We start from the raw sequence: 13054 nt of genomic DNA on the forward strand, positions 1-13054 counted from the left end.
AACCAAACATAGTTTAAAATTTCAGAAAAAAATGTTAATTCAATTAGCAAAGTGCATGTAAAACTGCATACATTTTGAATGGAAGAGAAGCATGGATTAGTAGTTGGGCAATGTGGGGTGGTAGCCATGCATGTGACATTTGAACAACAATGCATCTACAAAAATTCACAAGAGACTAAAAAGTTTTGATCCCAATAATTAGCTATATATATGGTTCAGAGTTTGTATGTATATTATATTATATACTTTTTCCTATAAATAAGAAAGTTCTGAATTCCTTTTTGATGATCAAAATAAACTCTATGGGAGGTAGATCCATGAAGAAGATTAATGGCTACACGTCCACCGGTACCCTGTTTCATATATATCTCATTATTTTTCTTGCTACTTCCCCAACCTCTCCGTTGGTAGAAGCAAGAGTATTACAAGGTACGTAGCATGATATTAATATGCAATATTACTCTTTTTATATTTAATCACATATACATACACACACACACATATATATATATATATATATATATATATATGGTTTCTGAATTGAGGATCTAACAACATGTTGTTTTGCTATTGCACTGTAGGGTCGCAAAGCAACCTATTTACGAGGATTGATGGATATTATGCTGGCCGCCCCGAGACACCACCGCCACCACCTCCAGGAGTGGCACCAGCACCCCACACCTCATCTACATTCATCCAACAGAGTTCTATCTCTTTCTACTCTCCCACCTATGCATCGACTCGTTGAACATGCAGATAATTAATATTAACTGTGCACCGTCCAATTATGATTAAAGTATAATAAATTGATCTCTTAAATCTGTTGTACTGGACCTACCGGTGCTGTAATTAAGTGATCAATTAGTACTACAGCATTGAACAATTGCTTTTCAATATTCCTCTTAACTTTTTATTTTCAAACTCCTGATCACTGTATTATGGAAATAATGAGCTTGCCATCGAGATGTTTGCTTCAAATAATTCACTCAGTTTGTAATTTTGTTTTAATAGTTAATTAGTATTTGTGCACGTATTTCCTTTGCTACATGTAGCATTTTTATCTGAACCAATCTTTTGAACATTAAAATTAATTTGACAGTAGTTTCATTGAAATTAATTTTCCAAAAATTTTAGAATTGATTAAACAATCGATGGATATTCCTATTAAATAATGTTTCATATACGCATCCAATTTTACTTCAATTTTTTGGTGCTAGCTACTTAGCTAGCCTACTTCCACAATCTCTGATCTTTTGCTTGAAAAAACACATTTCCAAGGTACAATTTTTTGGTGCTGGTAATTGACCCTGGAGGCAAGAGGTAATGGTGAAAATCGATTAATATATGTAATGAAAAATCAAAAGCTAAAAAGGTTATTTATTATCAAGAACAATAAATTATGCAAACATTTAGAACAAAAATATATATATCTTAAAAATATCCAAGTTATGCGCATCTTTTATTTGTTTTGTAAAGGAAAAAGTTAGATCAAACGGTAAAACATTGGCTAAAAATTAAGAGACGGAAGAATATTTTATATGATAAATGTTTAAAAAAAAAAAAAACAAACAAAAAAAGTGTTTTGACTTTAAGGAAATTGTGTGGTTTGGTATATTCCCACCGACGAAAGACTGAAGAAGCTCTGCCAATTTATAATTTATAATTGAGAGACTTGACAGGGAGTTCATGATGACCAATTATTGGTGCATAATTTTTTTGGCTGAAAAACTATGTACGACAGGTTGGTTTTGCAGTTATGAAGAGCATAAAGGAAATCGTTAGAGATATGTTAAGCAAGTAGTTCGTTTAATTAATTATACATATCTAATGCTCTTAATTAAGCTTGATTTGAGTTTTTGCTTAATAAAGCTTGCCCTGCTAACTTAATTAAGGTGTTCCTATATCCAGACCCTCTTTAAAAATAAAAAATTACAAAACAAACTCAGACCTTATGTATATAGTTCTGTCAAGAAAAATAAAGTAGAACTCGGACATTAATTAGTATCTTAATCACATGTTAAAAAAGTTAAGAAAATTAAGTGAAAAGAGACGAAAAAATAGTACAAAAATAACAATATGAAGTTTTCAAAATTGAAATAATCTTGATCTTAATTAATTTTCCTGTATATATATCTACCTGTCGAGCTTTTCATCTGTATTGTCAACGGCGGTCTTTTAACTCGTTTGATCAGATCCTTGAGACTACATTATGACTGAACCATTCCCTATTGATTATACATTTAATTTTACTGAGTAAAACTTTTTTTCAGTTTTTGTTGGAAGAAAAATATTATAAATTCAATTCGTTGGTGCATACTGAAATTGATAAAGTGACATTTTTTGTTACTTGTACTCTAACAGCTCTATCTCATAACTAAAATTCAAAGCATTGAACTTCAGATTATTAATTATTATTAAATAAAGCCTTTTTTCCCTCTCTTTTTTAATCATTTGCACCTTTTTCAAGATGGACTAATTAATTTAATGATTAGGATTAGAATTTTTCACAAAATTAGGGAAATTAGGATTAGAATTTCTCACAAAATTAAGGAAACTGACAAAAATGAATCACATAATTTTTCGTTGATAAAAAATTGTTCCTCTCGGAAAGCCCTTTTGCGGCAAAATATAATATGGATCCCATATGTGAACATACACACTCATGGTGGTTGACCTAAACTTATGTTATTAAACTTATATATATTTAGTACAAGTGCTTAAATCATCGACATATAAGTCCATGATTATGGTTTTTCAGCGCCAAAAAAAAAAAAAAATGTCCAAGATTATGGTTGGAACAAAGACGACTAGGACTGGATGTATGCTTCCGGTGACAATATTTGTTTTGATGTGTTGACTGATAACCATTCTTTAACAGACGCAACACGTTCTTTAACAGAGGCAACAGAAGCACGTGATGATAAGACACAAAGTGATAACCTTCATCCAAGAAATGATAGACTTGCTGTACAGCTAACAGTAAAGAGTTAAAATGGTAAGTTCCATCATCTGTAACTTCATCAATCATCTATAACCTTTTGTAGCCTCACATGGCCATGTAAACGTTGTAACTGGTTTGTAAACAGTATGTGAAGTATCTGTATTAATTAAAGGTTATTTGTTTACCTTTCTTCATCATGAATTTCCGCATTTACCTCGACGTAAAATAAGTAATTAAACCGTACCAGTTCGTGTCTGTAAATAAATATTCAGTTTGCTCAACCTTTTGTGTCATAAATATCGTAGCAAAGTAAGCAAATAAGGCTTGAATACTATTGCTAGTCCACTAATCATGATGAAAGTTATGATAGTTAACATTTAAGCGCATGTTATAGTAAATACTAACTTTTTATTGATAAAAAATAAATGTTGACTATTTTTTATTACAAATGTTAACTTTTTTTAACAAAATAAATAGATAATAACTTTAATGTACTATAAAAATTAGGTTATTAATGGGATCTATATATAAATATAAAAAAAAAATTATTACTAAGCCAAAATGGTTCCCATAGAAACATTCTAGTGGTTTTGCCACCACTTTTTCTTATAAACTCAAGTTGGGATTTCAAATCCTCCATCCAATTACGATGATGATGATGATAATAATAATTACTATAATTGATCTCAAAATGTTTATTCACCTATTTTATTAATGTATATGTGTTCATTGGGGAGTGATGTAAAATAGTTAAAATTCTTTTTAACAAAAATATAAAATTCCTTTCTTAACTCATGTGTTTGGTCAAAAAGAAATGCTTTGTAATGATTTTAGCTTTTATAAGATCACCTATTTGGTTAGAAAAATATTATTTATCATATTTAGTATGAAATTCAATAAAATTCACATAGAATATGATAATTTAATTGATGATCTAGAAAAAATTTGTTTTTCATATTAAATTTTTAGTAAACAAATTAATATAATAATTAAATATTTATTATACCATGGATTTCTCTAATGCTCATTAACAGTACAAATATCAAATCAAACTCATTTGGTTATTATGAGGAAAAAAAAAAAAAGTTATTTAGATTATTAGATTCCTACGTACGTAATCATTTCCATACATGGCTGAAGTAAGTGTATGCATCTAAAGCCTTTAAAAATCACGAAGGCTTGTTGAAAACCCCAAATGATATCTATCTGCAGATGAAGATGAATCACAAGTCAACCAGCACCCTGTTTCTTCTCTATCTCATCACTTTTCTTGCTACTTCCTCAACCTCTGCACCGGTGGAGGCAAGAGATTTTTATCAAGGTATTTAATCAATAATAATAATATCATCGTACGTATAGCTTATCTCCTTGAAAGGATCAGTATGTTTTGCACCTAGTTCGTCCATATATAATTAATTATTTTATGTTCTAATTACTTTAATCTTTAGTTTCGTCCATATATAATTAATTATTTTATGTTCTAATTACTTTAATCTTTAGTCCATCAGATAGATCTGGAGATCTGTATACAATTATATATTGTTTTGCTTAAATAATGTCTGAATTAAGGTTTTTATTGTTTATATATATATATATATATATATATATATGTGTCTGTGTGTATAATTAACAATTTATCACATTAGAATATTTTGATTTTATAAAAAGTAAAAATATAATATATATCAACCATGATAAATTCATCATTTATATTTTATTTTGACTTAGTTAAACTATGTTTTAAATTTATGAAGTAGTTCATAAAATTGGTATATCTTGATCTAATAATTAGTGATATAATAAAGTAGTTTATAAGTTCTAAGAAGTTTATTAATTTGTAATGGCTACGTACTTTGGATTTATATGATTCTGTGCTGATATTTATTAATTACATGTTGTTTTCGATACTTTACTTTCTGATTATATATATATATATATATATGGTCAGAAAGCAAGTTATATGCGAAGGTGGATAATTATGGAGCCCCACCACCTCCAAAACCAGCTATATATACCACCGAAGCCCAGCAACGGATCCGAGAGATCTCCTCCTCCTTCTCCTCCTGCTATCTACACCGGCCTCCAGCTGCCAGCTGAATATGCAGTCAACATTAATTAATATTATTTCAAGCATGGCAAATTTAAGATCTTTTATCACTTAAATATTTAGGATGCTTTTTGTTTTAATTTCTTCTTGCTCATCTCGCTATTTAGAATGTTTTATCACATAATGTGGGTGGGTCGCAATATTTGTCTTTAGGGAGCACGGTACTCCTGCAGTACTGAAATTTACTCCTGCACGCCAGCCATGCATTATGATGAGAATCACTATTCACCAAATTCATATATTTACTCCTCCTATATAATATATTATGCTGTGTTTGGGCATCGTGAGATATTATACTATATATTTTGATTTTTGTTAAAATAAACATATACAAATATATATATATATATATATATTTATAATTTATTATTATTCATGTAGCTTTTATAATAATTTAATTAAGAACATTTATCCATTGTATGAAGAAATAGAGCCTAATTTAAAAAAAAAAAAAAAAAAAAAAAAAACGAAAACGAAAACGAAAACGAAAGGGGGAAAAAAGACAATGGTAGAGAGGGAAAACGGAAGCATCAGCTTAAAAAAAACACAAAAATCATGGAAGCAGCTTCCACCAAAAATAGGAAAAAAAAAAAAAAAAAAAAAAACTTTTTTTTTTTTCAGCTTAAAATCTAGTACCAACCTTTTGCTTTATATTAGTTATACCAGATCGACCATATAAAACAGAGTTGATCAGATTTGACCGTATTGAGTTGTACGGAACATATGTATCACCAAACTTACTATTTCATACATTCCAACCTTCTTACACCGCGTGCCAAACAAGCCCTCACGGCATTATTGGAACTTCGTGGGTGGTGCTTTATGATGAAAAGTAAACCAAAACAGCATCTTTTGGCTCAAAGGAATATCTGTAAGAACTGTTCCGCGTGCCAATAATTGAAAGGGTCTCATTTCTGGTGAATTTCTTTGCATCAAAAACCTATTACGTACATCTAGCAAACAAAAAAAAAAAAAAAACCTATTACGTACGACCGCAAATGATTTGAAGTCTCGCACTTCCTTTTTCTGTTTCTCCCTTTGGCTTTTTCATCTTTTTCTTTTTGTATTCGTTTTCAATACATTATGGCAGTGCTCTCTAAAATGTGGGAAAAGACATCTCTGGACGTTTTAGGCGTGATGTTTTTAAATAATTAACAAAGGTTATAAAAAAATAGTCAAAGTTGTGTTGACCGTTTAATACGTTCCTAAGCGCTAAAAAGTATAAATTTTCTTGTTCAAAATTTTTTATTTCTAAAATTATTTTTTAAAAAATATTAAAAAATAATTTATAAAAAATTAAAAAACAAAAAATATTGTTAAAAAATAAATAAAATTTTAAGATTAAATTTTTTTTCATAAACAAAAAAAATAAAAATATAATGTATAAGGTGAGAAAGTTATTCTTGACTGATAAAGGAAAGTTGTTTTTTATTGAATAAGAAACTAATATTTATATACATGTACAGTTGGTGTAGATGACTACAAATGAGTAATGATAAAAACTATTTACAACAGATAAGGGAATCTTGAAGATAGACTCACGTGAACTACTAATCTCTATCATAAGGACTAAGGAATTAGGGAGAAAATTTAACCCAAAAGAAAAAGAAAAAATGAAATAAAATAAAGAAATTCTCAAGTTGAAATTAGAAAGCCTGAGGAAAATGATTTTGTATCGGATGGCACGGAAGATAAGTAGGAAGGAAATATAGATATTGAATTGAAGTCCGATAAAAAATTAGATAAGAGTTAGATTATGGTAATAACTAAAGTATGTATTAATCTATAAATTATTAGGTATTTATAGGTTTGTAATATATATATTTTGAAACTAATTTGTTTTTGGAAAATTAGAAAACATGAATTTTCATAAATCTATTATAATCGATTACATGCTAATTCATGTTTATTGCACATATAAGGTAATATAGATTTTATATATACTTTGACATTTAAAATATAAATTATTTTATTTATTTAGTAGTCTTATAATAATTCAAATAATAATATAATTATAAAATGCCTTTTTAAATTTAGGCACACCTAGGCTTCTAAGACTTAAAACTTGATCTTATCGCTTTGCAATGCCTTACGCCTTTTAAAACACTGCATTATAGTGAACATGCTTTAGTACATGCAGGACACATTTGCTTATAGTGTTATGGGATGAGATACTTAAGCTTAAGGTATGCAAATAGAAATTTATTTCCAAAAACACATTTCAGCTCTAATAGGAAACAAAAACAGTTTTTTTTCCACTGTTCTGGACCATGTTCAATTTGATGTTACTGTTCCCTCTTCGATGGATCCCCGGATGAAAACTGAGTTGGGTTAACATTTCCTAACGATTTTGCCACCTGTTGGTTGAGGAAAATAAACTCACTAAGTTAACAGAAGAACTTTCTGATTGATTACCAAATCCCCCGTTTTTAATCAACTTTGCAATATGAAAATAATCTTTAAAAACAGAGAAAATAAATAAAATTTTGAAAAACAAAAAATCCAATTTCTTGGCATCAAACCGCAAAACATTTTCTAAAACTTAAGAAACGGAAGATATATTATATGATAAGTGTTAAAAAAAAAAAAAAAAAAGTCTTTCTGACTTTAAGGAACATGTGGGATTTGGTATGTTTCCATAGAAAAAAAAAAAAAAAATCATGTGGTGTTTGGGCCATCTATTTTTACATTATCGTTCTATAAATTTCTAACATTTAACAAAAATTATTAATACAATATAAAATGATCAATGTAATTTAATGTCTTGGATTTTTTATTATAAATTTTATAACATGTTAAAAGATTTACGAAAGGACCATATAAAATTAAATGGTTCAGAGACCATAAATATTTTTCAGACTAAAAATCTCTACCAATTTATAATTGAGAGACATGAGAGGGACTTCATGACCAAATGGTGCTTAATTTTTTTTGGCTGAAAAACTACGATAGGACTGCTTGGTTTTGTAGTTGTTAAGAGCATAAAGGAAATCCTTACAGATATATGTTAAGCAAGTAGTTCGTTTAATTATACATGTCTAATGCTTTTAATTAAGCTGGATTTGATTTTTCGCTTAATAAAGCTTGTCCTGTTGCCTTAATTTATGTGTTCCTACCTCCAAACCTTCTTTGAAAATAAAAAATTAAAAAACAAACTCAGACCTTATATAGTTCTGTCAAGAAAAATAAAATAAAACTCGAACATTAATTAGTGTCTTAATCACATGTTAAACTAAGTTAAGAAAATTAAGTCAAAAGAGAAGACAGAATAGAAAGAATAATAACAATCTGAAGTTTTCAAATTTGAATTGATCTTGATCTTAATTAATTTTCCTGTCTATATATATATATATATATATATATCTACTTGCCAAGCTTTCCATATGAAGTGCGAAAGGCGGTCTTTTAACGCGTTTAATCAGATCCTTGAGACTACATTAACCGAACCATTCCGTGTTGATTATTACATGTTTTTAACAATTATTTTAATGAGGAAACTTTTTTTAGTTCGTGTTGAAAGGAAAAAAAATTAAAAATTCAATTAGTGGGTGCATACTGAAGTTGATAAAAGTGACATTTTTTATTACTTTTACTCCAACATCTCTCTCATATCATAAAATTCAAAGCACTAAACTTCAGATTACTGTTATTATTTCGTACCAAAAAAAAAAAAAAATTATTGTTATTATTAAATAAAGTCTTTTTCTTTTTCCTATTTTTTTAATCGTGTGCACCTTTTTCAAGATGGACTAATCAATTAATTTAATGGACTAGGATTGAGAATTTCTCACAAAATTAAGGAAACTGACAAAAATGGATCACATAATTTTTTGTTGTTAAAAAATTGGTCCCCTCGGAAGGGCAAAATGTAATATCGATCCCATAGGTGAACATACACACTCACAGTGGTTGTCCAAAACTTACATCTTTTTTAAACTTTTATTCAGTAACAATAAAAAGATATTTTAACATATATAAACTTTTAAAGTTTTTTTTTTTTTTTTTGAGCCCTTTTTGTGCCTAAATGTACAAGTGCTTAAAACATCGACATAAGTCCGAGATTATGGTTGGTGCAAAGACGGCTTGGACTGGGTGTTTGCTTCTCGTGACAAATATTTTTTTTTTGAAGAGTTGACCTTGACCCAAAATGAGTAATTAAACTTACCAGTTCGTGTCTATAAATAAATATTCAGTTTGCTCAACCTTTTGTGTCATAAGTGTTTGCAAGTATTTCAAGGGGAAAAAAAAAAAGTGTTTGCAAGTAAGCAAACAAGGTTGGAATACGATTACTACTCCACTAGTCATGAAGAAATTTATGAAAGTTAACATTCATTGTCTCTTGCTTCTCTTTGCTTTTCTTCCGGTACTTGTAATTTCCGTTCAAGCAAGAATCTTACCAGGTATTAGTTAACGTCTTCTCCTCGGCTTTATAGTTAATATATTATCCTAAAAAAGATTGTAAATCATTTATGCAAACTCTGCATATATTTTCTTAATTAAAAGAGAAAAATATATTTGCTCTCTTTTCCTATTTGTTAGAGTTTGTGACCTGAATTCTTGTTGACCCGACCCGAAAAGCTCGCGGTGCGACCCATTTGGTGAAACTAAATTTTGGAGAAAAATTTGGGGCTCTGTGGTGGAAGCGGAGGTCTCGGGCCGATAGGCCCGAGACCGTAGCCCACCACTGAGCCCGATGGGTTAAGAAGGTATCGCGCAGTCAGGCTCACCTTTTGTACCAATCTTTCGATATTGGATTTGTTCTCCCTGCCCGTGGTTTTTCCCGTCAAGGGTTTCCACGTTAATTTTGTGTTTGTTCTTCGCTTTCTTTGTTTCCGTTGCTATTTGTTTTTCTCCCAATTCCGTAACAAGTGGTATCAGAGCCGCATCGATCTATTTGGGAATTTTTTTTTTTTTCGATCATGGCAACAAAGTTCGACATTGAGAAATTTGAGCGCAACATGAGTTTCTCCATGTGGCAAGTCAAGATGAAGGCGATTTTGACACAGAACGGTTTACACAAGGCGTTGGTTGGCAAGGAGCAGATGCCGTCTTCGTGGGATGCCGAAAAGAAAGCCGAGGTTGATGAGCGTGCCCTATCCACCATTCAGCTATGCTTGTCCAATGAAGTTTTGAGGGAGGTCCTTGATCAGAAGACAACAAAGGACTTATGGGACAAGTTGGAATCTTTGTACATCACAAAGAATCTCACAACGAAACTGATTGCGAAGCACCGTCTATACACCCTTTCTATGGTTGAAGGTACATCTATTAAAACACACATAGATGATTTTTCTACTATTTTGTTGGATCTGGCAAACATGGATATTAAATATGATGATGAAGATCAGGCCCTAATGCTACTGCGTTCCTTACCTCCATCGTATAAAAATTTTAGGGAGACTTTGATTTATAGTAATAAAACCCTAAAATTGGAGGATGTGAAAGCTTCTTTATATTCTAAGGAGTTGTTTGATAAGGAGTTGACCAGCAGTTCGGATAACAATAATTTTGGGAGTTCCGGAGGAGAGGGTCTGATTGTTAGAGGTAGAACATCATCTAAAGATCAAAATAACAATGGTGGTAGTCAGCCAAGATCGAAGTCAAGGTTCAGAAACCTTATTTGTCACTACTGTAAGAAAAAGGGGCACATCAAAACTGAATGTCGTAAGCTTCAGAATAAAAATAATGAAAAGAGTAAGGAACATGCCGAAGCCAGTGTCGCACATGAGGAAATTGAAGATGGAGATGTTTATTCAGTGACTGAGGATAGTTCGGGCAAGCAGGGATGGATTTTGGATTCAGCCTGTTCGTTTCACATCTGTCTCCATAGGGATTGGTTCTCTTCTTATGTTCCGGTGGATAAAGGTGTTGTGCTGATGGGAGATGATCATCCTTGCTGTGTCATCGGCATTGGAACTGTAAGGGTGAAGATGCATGATGGAATTATCAGAACACTATCTGAGGTACGTCACGTTCCAGATATGTCTAAAAATTTAATTTCTTTATCTGCTTTGGACAAGTCTGGTTGTTCTTTTGCTGGTGGAGGTGGAGTTTTGAGGGTTCTGAAGGGTGCTTTGGTGGTGATGAAAGCTAGCCTGGTTGGTACATTATACAGGCTACAGGGTTCTGTGGTAATGGGGTCGGCTGCTGTTTCAGTGTCCATGTCAGATTCGGATGTTACTCGTTTGTGGCATATGAGATTGGGCCATATGAGTGAGAAAGGTTTGGCGATGTTGAGCAAACGGAGTTTGCTTGGCGATCGGAGTATCTCGAAGTTGGAGTTTTGTGAACATTGTGTGTTTGGAAAGCAGAAGAGAGTTAGCTTCAGTATTGGAATTCACAAAACCAAAGGTACTCTAGACTACATTCATTCAGATCTTTGGGGACCCGCACGTACTGCTTCTAAGGGTGGTGGCAGATATATGTTGACCTTCATTGATGATTTCTCCAGGAAGGTCTGGGTATATTTTTTGAAGCACAAGAATGACGTATTTGCTATCTTCAAGCAATGGAAAGCTTTGGTAGAGAAGCAGACGGAAAGAAGGGTGAAGCGCCTTCGTACAGATAATGGATTGGAGTTCTGTGATGGTGTTTTCAATGAGTTTTGTAGAAACTAAGGGATCGTTAGACATCTCACAGTTAGAGGAACTCCGCAGCAAAATGGTGTGGCTGAGCGGATGAACAGAACTCTTATGGAGAAAGTCCGATGCATGCTGTCGAATTCTGGGTTAGCACAGGAATTTTGGGCAGAAGCAGCTGCTACAGCTTGCTACTTGGTGAATCGTTCTCCATCGGCAGCAATCGATTGCAAGACTCCTGAAGAGGTATGGTCTGGAAAACCTGCTAATTATCTAGATTTGAAGGTATTTGGATGCCCTGCCTATGTTCATGTTAATGATGGTAAGCTTGAGCCTAGATCGAAGAAGGGCATATTTCTTGGTTACCCGCAGGGTGTAAAAGGATATAGAGTTTGGCTTCCTGATCCAAAGTCATCTAAGGTTGTGATTAGCAGGGATGTTGTGTTTGATGAGATGGCAATGCTGCATCCGAAAAAGGAGCTCGTTGTTTCAGACAGTGTGCCAAAGCAGGTGGAGTTTAGAGTGGAGGAAGTAAGTACTTCACAGAATGGTTCAGTTTCAGGCCCATTTGAGACACCCACTCATGTGGAAGAAGAGAGAATTGAGGAGGTGCAGGAGCATTCGATTGCCAAGGATAGACCTCGCAGGGAGATCAAGAAGCCCTCTAGTTTAGCAGACTATGTCACTTTTGCTTGTGTTGCAGCACAGGAGATCGAGAGTCCCAGTGATCCTTGCAACTATCATGAAGCCATTTCATGTGAGGATTCTGCAAAGTGGTTAATTGCTATGCAGGAAGAGGTGGAGTCGCTTCATAAGAACCACACTTGGGAGTTAGCATTACCTCCAGAGGGTAAGAAGATTGTGGGATGCAAGTGGGTCTACAAAAAGAAAGAAGGCATCCCTGGTGTTGAAGATGCGAGGTACAAAGCACGTTTAGTAGCGAAGGGGTATTCACAGGTACAGGGAGTTGATTTTAATGATATATTTTCCCCTGTCGTTAAACATACTTCTATTCGTGCTTTGTTAGCGCTAGTTGCTATGCATGATTTAGAGTTGGAGCAACTAGATGTGAAGACCGCTTTCTTGCATGGTGAGCTTGAGGAGACAATTTATATGCAGCAACCCGAAGGTTTCGAGGTTGAAGGAAAAGAGGATCATGTGTGTTTGTTGAAAAGGTCCTTGTATGGTTTGAAGCAATCCCCTCGTCAGTGGTACAAGTGGTTTGATGGGTTTATGTTTAGCCATGGCTATTCTAGAAGCCAATATGATAGCTGTGTGTATTTTAGGAAGTTGGAAGATGGCTCATTTATCTATTTGTTGCTTTATGTTGATGATATGCTGATAGTGGCCAAGAAGAAATCCGATATCAACAGATTGAAAGCAGAATTGAGTGGTGAATTTGAGATGAAAGATTTGGGAGTGGCAAAA

General features: G+C 32.6%; 1 long non-coding RNA gene across 1 annotated transcript; it reads left to right on the top strand.

The window, feature by feature from the left end:
- Nucleotides 1–220: 220 nt before the first annotated feature.
- Nucleotides 221–1045, top strand: LOC107406189 (uncharacterized). The gene is made up of 2 exons (XR_001580571.3): nt 221–429; nt 582–1045. It is a non-coding gene; the product is annotated as an uncharacterized LOC107406189 (long non-coding RNA).
- Nucleotides 1046–13054: the final 12009 nt, after the last annotated feature.

Source organism: Ziziphus jujuba, chromosome 1, assembly GCF_031755915.1.
Source record: "Ziziphus jujuba cultivar Dongzao chromosome 1, ASM3175591v1".
In the NCBI taxonomy this organism is placed as follows: domain Eukaryota; kingdom Viridiplantae; phylum Streptophyta; class Magnoliopsida; order Rosales; family Rhamnaceae; genus Ziziphus; species Ziziphus jujuba.